Consider the following 10,000-nt stretch of genomic DNA (forward strand, 5'->3'; position numbering starts at 1 on the left):
AGGGCATCTCCAACCGAACGACTCAAACGGACGTGTTTGGTCGTCCGATTGTAGTTGTTTGGGTCGACCTCCGGACACGCGGATAGATAATATGTCCGTGGATTTTTTTGGTTCCCCAACGCATGCAGATACCCAAATTTTGCCCATACTAGTACTACTTGGAGGCAGCACGACGGCGAGCTCCCGCAAGCTCCTCCTGCCATGGCCGTCGTCGATCGAGCTGCTGGTCCTCGCTCGCGACGTCGCCCTCGCCCGCCGGCTGCTGGTCCTCGCTCACGACGTCTCCCTCGCCCGCGCTGCCCCATTCCTCGCCGCGCATCCGACGTCGCCCTCGCCCGTGCTACCCCTTGCCGCCGTGGGCAGCTGGCCGCGAGCTGGGCGGAGCGGCACCCCCGGCCATGGCGCTACCCCGTGCGCCGCCGCGGACGCCGCGCGTCCCCGACGCCCTGTTCGCCGCCACGGGCCAGTGGCGCTGCTCCTCGCCCAGCCACGGGCGTAGCCGCGGGCGCGATGCGGTCGGGCGGCGGCGGGGGCCGCGGGAGAGTGGGCGGCGGCGGGGGAGCGCAACCGGGCTCCGCCGCAGGCGGGCGCGCGGCGGCCACGGGAGAGTGGGCGGCGGCGGGGGCAGCGCGGCCGGGCTCCGCGCCGGGCGAGCAGCGCGGCGAGGTGGGCGGAGGCGGGGCCGGGCTGCGCGCCGGTTGAGACGCGCGGCGGCCACGGGGGAGTGGGCGGCGGCAGGGGCCAGGACGGCGCGGCACGGGGCGGCGTCGACGCGACGCGCAGCTCGCAGCGGCCTTGCTCGCGTCGGGGCGAGATGCGGCCCAAGGCGCAGGGCGGCCTGACCCTGCAGCAGCGCGGGCGGAGGTCGCCAGCGACGGCCGCCTCCGTGCAGGCGAGGCGCGGGCCACCTAGGTGCAGGCGAGGCGCGGCGCGGGTAGAGCTCGCCAGCGGCGGCCACCGGTGAGGCGCGGCGCGAGCGGCGCTCGTTTCAGCCGCAGCGACCTCCGGTAGTGATTAAAAAAAAGGAGGCGGCGACAGCTGCGATGGGCGATGGCGCAGTTTCTTCGGCGAGCACAATCCGGCGACATCTGGGCAAAAGTTGGAGCAAAGGGGATGAAGATAGAGGAGAGAGGAGGAGGAGGGAGAAAGAGTCGGGATGTGTGGCTGCCAAGTGGGGTTCATCCGGACCTGCGCGGATATAAAAGAACACGCGAGGACGCCCGCGTCTATTCGTGGCCACGCAAAAGCTTCCCAGATTTGCGTGAGATTTGGGTCGCCCCGGACTTTATTGGCCGTCCATTTTGCATTTGCGTCCGCGTGTTGGAACACGTTTTTACCCAAAAGAACACACGCGGACGTTTTGCGTACCCGCGTTGGAGATGCCCTAACTCTTCCTCTTGAATCATCTGCAAGCTCTGCCACTCCTTTTCATCGTCACGTGCTCTGGCTTTTCAATTTTGGCCTCCAGCAGATCGTCATCTCTATCAATGACATCATCATAGTCATTGTCCACACTCCCATTCTCAAAGGAGAAAATTGTGTATACCCGCAAGTCTCGGGGCTGCCTTTCCGCGAACCACTGACTCAAGTTTATTTTTGCGCAGACCAGCGACTCTAGTCCTAAAAGCATCTCTACCGGCGCTTCTTAAATAGTCGCCAGCAGGCACTGCTGTATGGGGGGTGACGGCAGTGCATCCTTTATTTGGGAAGACTGTTCCCACACCGGCGCCTCCCATACAGCGGCCCCAAACTTTTGTTTTCTTTTCACAATATTTTGGAACAACATATCAATCATATTTTATTTATACTATATTTAATAATTCATACAATCACACAAATAGAATTAAATTATTCATGCAATCAAACAAATAGTACTTAAATTATTCATACAATCAATTAAACAAATAGTAGTACTTAAATTATTCATACAACCAAACAAATAGAATAAAATCATGTATTGTTGGCGGCTCCTCTCCTCACCCACAAATGTGCAGCTAGATCCGCCTTCAGTTGTGCATGGACATCTGTATCTCGAATTTCATTGTGCATATGAAGAAAAGCGGCAAATTCTTGGGGTACATGCTCTACCTCAGCGAGTGGCCCTTGATAATCAAATGGTTGATCATCCTGCACACGCGCGTCGCGCTCGCTCTCAATGATCATGTTGTGCATGATCACACATGCGTTCATCACCTCCCACGTCTGAGACTCAGACCAAGTGAAAGCAGGGTACCTGACAATGGTGAAACGCTGCTGAAGCACCCCAAAAGCACGCTCAACATCCTTGGGTGCTGCTTCCTGGCATGTTGCAAAATAAGCTTCCATCTCGTTTGCCGAAGAGAGAATCGTCTTCACAAATGTAGCATACGTCGGGTAGATACCATCAGCTAGATAGTACCCCTTGTTTTATGTGTGGCCGTTTACCTCAAAGTTCACGGCGGGAGCTTGTCCCTCAGCTAGCCTGGCAAACACCGGAGAGCGTTGCAACACGTTGATATCATTGTTTGTTCCTGCCATGCCAAAAAATGCATGCCAAATCCAAAGCTCATGGTCTGCCACCGCCTCAAGAATGACACTGCACTCACCAGTATGCCCTTTGTAGATCCCCTGCCAATGAAAAGGGCAATTCTTCCAGCCCAATGCATACAGTCAATGCTTCCGAGCATCCCAAGAAATCCTCTTGCTGCATTCTTTTGCAGGATCCGAGCTTCTCTTGGTGCTCTCAAATAGTATTTAGCAAACACCGCTCTGACGACTCGGCAAAACTTGTAGAGAGTCTCCGTACATGTCGACTCTGTCATCCGAAGGTAGTCATCCGGAGGAGCTCCGTATGCACGACAACGCATTGCATCAGTGCACTTCTGAATTGAGGTGAAGCCCCACAAACCTGTGCAATCTTGCTTGGCCATGAAGTACTTGTCGTACTCCCTGACGCCGTGGACAATCTTCAACAACAGCTCCTTGTTCATGAAAGGACACAGATGTCGCCTAGAGGCGGGGGGGTGAATAGGCGATTTAAACTTTTACGAGATGGGCTTAACAAATGCGGAATAAAAGTAGTGTTTACTTTGTCAAGCCCAAAGCCTATATACTATGGTTCACCTATGTGCACGAACAACTTATTCTAAGCAATACAAGCAACTATGTGATAGCAAGATATATAACTTCAAGTGCACCAACAACTTATGCTAAGCAATACAAGTAACTTATGTGATAGCAAGATATATATAACTTCAAGCATGATGGCTATCACAAGGTAAAGTGCATAAGTAAAGAGCTCGGGTATAGAGATAACCGAGGCACGCGGGAGACGAAGATTTATCTCAAAGTTCACACTCTTGTGAGTGCTAATCTCCGTTGGAGATGTGCGGTGGCTTAGTGCTCCCGAACGCCACAAGAGGCTCACCTTGAGGTGTGGTTGCTCGATGCATGATACGTCTCAAACGTATCTATAATTTCTTATGTTCCATGCTAGTTTTATGACAATACTCACATGTTTTTTATACACTTTACATCATTTTGATGCATTTTCCGGTACTAACCTATTAACAACATGTCGAAGTGCCAGTTCCTGTTTTCTGCTGTGTTTGGTTTCAGAAATCCTACACAGGAAATATTCTCGGAATTGGACGAAACAAAAGCCCATGGCCCTATTTTCAACGGAGGGTTCCAGAACATCGAAGGAGAGTCGGAGGCGGCCAGGAGGGGCCCACACCATAGGGGGTGCGGGCCCACCCCTGGCCGCGCCACCAGGTGGGGAGGCCACCTCCTGGCTCCTCCGAGGCCGCCCTTCCGCCTATATATTCTCCCCGTCGCGAAAACCCTAAAATATCCAGTCATATTCCACGAAGAGTTCCGTAGCCGCCGCCATCGTGAAGACAAGTTTCGGGGGACAGAAGTCTCTGTTCCGGCACGTCGCCGGGACGGGGAATTGCCCCCGGAGTCATCTCCATCGACACCACCGCCATCTTCATCGCCGTTGCTGTCTCCCATGATGAGGAGGGAGTAGTTGATAAGGCCTAAGGGCTAGGATGTGCCCAGATCCCACGAATTTGACCAAGTGAGTGGATGGGGCAGATGGGAAAGAGGAAGAACTCACACCAACACAAATCAAAACACACACAACACAACACAAACCAAATTTACTCCCTTGGTAGGTTAGACCAAGCCAATAGAACCACTTCTTAGAGAGACCCTTGGGTAGAATCTAAGAAGTGAGAGATTGGTGAGGAGATCCAACTAGAACTTGGATGAAAGAGGTAGAAGCCTTGAATCATCCATGAAGAGTAGAAATCCACAAGAGTGCCTTGATACAAAGGGGGTGAAACCTAGGGAGACAAAGCTCAAATTTATGTTTAAGCCTAAATCTTGTCTAAACCTAATTGAGGTGGGGGATGAGGTATATATAGCCCCAGATTCGTCCAAGGGGTAACTTAGTCATTTGCACAGAATAAACATAGCCATAGGATGCAAATAGACGGTCCAGATGAAGTTGACCTCGATGGGGCCGGCAGTGCCAGCGTGCATGGGGTGGCAGTGCCGGTGGGGCCGGCAGTGCCGGTGGTATTGGGGCGGCAGTGCCGGCCCTGGTCTTCGTGGCGTCTTCAGCAGGTTGGGCCGGCAGTGCCGGCGTCAGGAGGCCAGCAGTGCCGGGGTGCGCCCACCGGCAGTGCCGGCCAGGTGGGGCGGCAGTGCCGGCCTTGTCGTGGCTAGCGGCTGGAGCCCTTCTCCTTCTTCTCTTCGGTCTTCCCTTCTTCTTCCATGAACCATGTGGCTTCCCTCTCCTCGGCTCCTTGACGCTCCCTTCGGGTCCTTGACGAGATTGGTACCTAATGACATATAGACATAGGTATGAGGTAGCAATCCGTCCAAGGTTATGTCGAGTTCAAGTGTAGAAAGGAGTGAATTCACCTTATCATGTATGGATTTCACTCGGGCTCGTGTCATTGGTTCACTTGGGGAAAATGTTGGCCATGATGTAGTTTCGTCCTTGAGCGGGGCTGCATCATCTCCCCCCCCCCTTGGAGAAGAGTCGTCCTCGACTCTTGTTCCTCCTCATCTCCATGATGTGGTGAGAGGTCCGAGATGGTGAACGTCTTGCTCACCAAGTACTTGGAATTTTGTTTGTCGATGATGTAGTCGTTGATCCTTGTAGCTTGGTGAAGGACATGTTCTTGTATAGTGGCCCTTATATCCTTATGGATGTTCATCATGGTGCGGGCATCCTTGTTGTAGTCCATGACGGTTCTCCCATGAAGAGTCGTGGTCGAAGAAAAACTTGTGGAAAAGCAACTTGCGAATAGAGAGCTTGTGTATGCCAATTTTGTTATCGGTGAATAATAAACTCTCATGCAAATACGAAGCATCAAGTCCTTTCTCAAGGGGATATTTGGCAAAAATGGGAACAAAAAGAGTATTGGTGTATTCAAAATTTGGTAGGGCAAAAATTTGTGCATGTAAAAGTTTCCTTTGTAAGGAGTCAAAAATGTTGTGTGTAGCGTTGTCCCAAACAAATGGAACATTCAAGAGGCAAGAAATTGTGGCAAAATTTTGGGCAAAATTGGTATGTGCAATGGCAAAGCTATGGAAACTTTTAGCTTGGGAAAGTATGGTTGGCGTGAGACGAGTATGAGTATCCTCAAGTTTCAAAGAATCCATTTCAATTGCCATAGATGAAAGGAGAAATCCAAAGGAGAGCAACTTTTTGTGTGACATGTGGCACAAGATGCATAAGGTGTCTCTCACATGTATGACATGGTCCTTGAGATTCTCGGAGTGTATGATGATATCATCAAGACATACAACAACCATTGTGCCAACAAGATGTTTCAAGATATGTTGCATAAGAGGACAAAGAGGTGACGAGGAATTGGACCAAACCGGAAGCTCGACAAGAGATGCCGGAAACACACGAGGGCGAAGGCTTTTGTGAACATACCCGTTTGTGTGAATCTCACGGGTTGGATGATGTATCTCATCCTTGTTGTGGTATCTCTCTATAGCTCGTTTCGTCAACTCATGCTCTGTGGCGGTGGAAGTTGTTGTTCGTGTACCTATACATGGAATAAGCAAAACAAAAAGCGTGTGTGCATGGTAGATGAATACATCATCCATCATGATGTTCCATGTCTTGTGCACATCACCATTAGTGTCAAGCAAGATAGTATGGAATGCATGGCGATAGTGCATATGGCATGAAGGTGCATTCGTGGCATGTGGTAACTCATGATCATCAAAAAGTGAGAAGGCTATGGGGGCCATCTCGTGGACAATAGCATTTTTGCATAGCAAGCATAAGAATGAGCAATTTGTGACAATCTTGGATGCAAGGATTGTGGAGTATTGCAAACATGTAGGGCAAAGCATGCGGAAGTTAATGTCATCATTGTCAACAAGACATGTCAAAGAGCAAGTAGTCCTCATATCGCAAGCAAATGGGAACAAGTCATCATGTTTCATGTCCACAAGGGGAATCATGGTCTCATCAATACCGTTGGTTTTACCTTGGTAGTCCGACTCATTTGATGTAGGTATTATGGTAGTTGTATGCTCCACATGGTTGACATCGTCATCGAAGCATGGTGTGATGTGATCTTCTTGCACCATGTACATGTTCTTCTCCATCATTGGCGTTTCAACATCCATGGAACCTAGTGCAACATGAGGAAACACAAACGAGGGAGAGGTTAAGGTGTTAGCAAATGCGATGGCCTCCATGGACCTATCAACTACCTCTCGCAACTCACTCGGTGTCTCACTCATCTCCTCCAATTGGAAGCACTCAATCTCACATATGGGGTGGAAGTCGCTCAACTCACTATCGGTGGCACTCAAGTGGGCTAAGTGGCTCTCATGCTCACATGGGATTGGTACCAACTCATCAATCAAGCATATAGGAGTAGGCTCGACTTTCTCATCTCCATGCGCCTCCTTGGTTGAAGGGAAATTCCCATGCTCAACCATCTCAACTCTATCGCCTCCCAAGTCGTCCTTAAGCGGTGGCGCCGTAGTGTTGTAGAGAGCTAGGCTTGGATCCACATCATCCTTGAGTTGACCTTGTTGATCTTCATCTTGAAGTGTGGGCGCCAAAGGCTTCTTGGTGGCTTGGGCTTGTAGCTCATCGAAGTAGAGCGTCTTGGCGCTTGGCGTTGTGCATTGCCATGCCATGTGACCCTTGGCCTTGCATACCTCACATAGGAGATTGGGACATTCCCGTGGAAGGTGGCCTTGTTGCTTGCACTTGTAGCATCGGAGTCCATAGGCATATGACGAGGTAGGGGCCATTGTGGTGGTGGCACAAGAGGTGGAAGTCGCCTTGCTAGGAAGGTCCTTGTGATGTGCCCTTGCCACCCTTGGAGTGGTAGACACCCTAGGATGGTGTTTGTCGCCTTCATGTCGAGGCTCTCGTCTTCGTGCCTCATCACCATGTCTTGATGGGTGTCGTCGAAGATCCTTGGAAGATGATGGTCGATGGCGATCATGAGGTGGCTTGTGTCGGCGAAGATCATGTTGGGACGTATGTCGATGGAGACCATGTGGTGGTAGTGGTCGACGACTATCATGAGATGGTGTGAGTCGATGACGGTCCTCGACATGCCTAGGATATGGCTCACGTGCCTTGGCATGTTGTTGTTGGCGCCTTGTTGAGCTCGGGGAGGAGTGTCGATGACGATCATGTTGGGGACGCGCTTGATGATCCATATGATGAGGTCGATGTGGATGATCATGTGCATAAGCACTCTCATGGTGGCGCCAACTTGAAGATCCTCTATCTTCATATGTAGCTCCATTGGCCAAGCGGGGGTACTTGGGAGCACCGGTGTTGTTCATGGTGGAGTCGATGTCGTCCTCGTGGTGGTGCTCCATGATACGTCTCCAACGTATCTATAATTTCTGATGTTCCATGCTTGTTTTATGACAATACCTACATGTTTTGTTCACACTTTATATCGTTTTGATGCGTTTTCCGGAACTAACCTATTGACGAGATGTCGAAGGGCCAGTTGCTGTTTTCTGCTATTTCTGGTTTCAGAAATCCTACAAAGGAAATATTCTCGGAATCGGACGAAATCAACGCTCAGAACCTTATTTTTCCGGAAGCTTCCAGAAATCCAGAGAGGGACCAGAGGGGAGCCCTGGGGGCCCCACACGTGGTGGCGGCGCGGCCCAGGGGGGCGCGCCCCCCTAGTGTGTGGGACCCCCGTGGCCCCTCCGACTCCGCCTCTTCGCCTATTTAAGCCGTCCTGACCTAAATCTTCGACACGGATTGACGAAACACCAGAAAACCTTCCAGAGCCGCCGCCATCGCGAAACTCCAATTCAGGGGACATAAGTCTCTATTCCGGCACCCTGCCGGGACGGGGAAGTGCCCCCGGAAGGCATCTCCACCGCCATCTTCACCGCCATCGCTGTCTCCATGATGAGGAGGGAGTAATTCTCCCCCGAGGCTGAGGGCTCTCATCGTAGCTATGTGGTTCATCTCTCTCTTTGTGATCTAGTTGAATATCATCTATGTGTTACTCTCGGTGATGTTATTAAAGTAGTCTATTCCTCCTCCATGATGTAATGTTGACGAGTGTGTGCATCATGTAGTACTTGGTATAGGTTATGATTGTGATCTCTTGTAGATTATGAAGTTAACTATTACTATGATAGTATTGATGTGATCTATTCCCCCTTTCATAGCCGATGTTGACAAGTGCGCATGCTATGTTAGTACTCGGTATAATTGCATTGGTCTATCATGCACTCTAAGGTTATTTAAATATGAACATCGAATGTTGTGGAGCTTGTTAACTCCGGCATTGAGGTGCTCTTGTAGCCCTACACAATTAATGGTGTTTGTCATCCAACAAGAGAGTGTAGAGTGGTTTTATTATGTGATCAATGTTGAGAGTGTCCACTAGTGAAAGTATGATCCCTAGGCTTTGTTTCCAAACATCGAATCTCAGTTTATTTACTGTTCTGTTGCATGTTTACTCGCTGTCATATTTTATTCAAATTGCTATTACCACTCATATTCATCCATATTACTTGTATTTCACTATCTCTTCGCCGAACTTGTGCACCTATACATCTGACAAGTGTATTAGGTGTGTTGGGGACACAAGAGACTTCTTGTATCGTAATTGCAGGGTTGCTTGAGAGGGATATCTTTGACCTCTACCTCCCCGAGTTCGATAAACCTTGGGTGATTCACTTAAGGGAAACTTGTCTGCCGTTCTACAAACCTCTGCTCTTGGAGGCCCAACACTGTCTACAGGAATAGAAGCGTGCGTAGACATCAAGCTATTTTCTGGCGCCGTTGCCGGGGAGGTAAGGTAAAAGGTATTCACATCCTCCGACTACTAAGCTATTTACTAGCATTGTTGCCGGTGTGTGAGTGCTCGAAGCTATTTCCTTTAGATCCTGCAGTTGCATCTTTTTTATTTCTTGTTTTTATTTTTCACTAGTTAGGCATAATGGAAAACAACAGTGAGCTTTTTAATCTATTTCCTGAGTTAAGACATGAATTGTTTGATGCAAAAATTAAAAAACCTATGGAACCTTATTTGCATGATAGTAGCAATGTTATTAGTATGAATGCAATTACTGCTAATGCTATGGAAAAGTCTAAGCTTGGGGAAGCTAGTTTATATAAAAATAATCTTTTTTGCTCCTCAGCTTTGGAAGAAATATTTTGCTCTGATAATGCTTTATCTCCCATATGCGATAACTCTAATGATGCTTCCGATATTTTAAATCCACCTGCTGAAAGTATTTCATATAAAATACCTATGAAAATTATTGAACATGTTATGGATAACCGCTATGAAGGGGATGGAACTGTCCATCCTGGAGATCATTTACTGTTTTTGCATGAATGATGCGGGTTATTCAAGTGTGCAGATATCTCTATGGATGAAGTTAGGAAGAAAATATTCTCTATATCGTTGTCTGGTAAAGCGGCGCATTGGTATAAATTGCTGAAGAATGGGGATTCTCTTGATTGGAAGGATAT

The sequence above is a fragment of the Lolium rigidum genome, chromosome 6, assembly GCF_022539505.1.
Source record: "Lolium rigidum isolate FL_2022 chromosome 6, APGP_CSIRO_Lrig_0.1, whole genome shotgun sequence".
Taxonomy (NCBI): Eukaryota; Viridiplantae; Streptophyta; class Magnoliopsida; order Poales; family Poaceae; genus Lolium; species Lolium rigidum.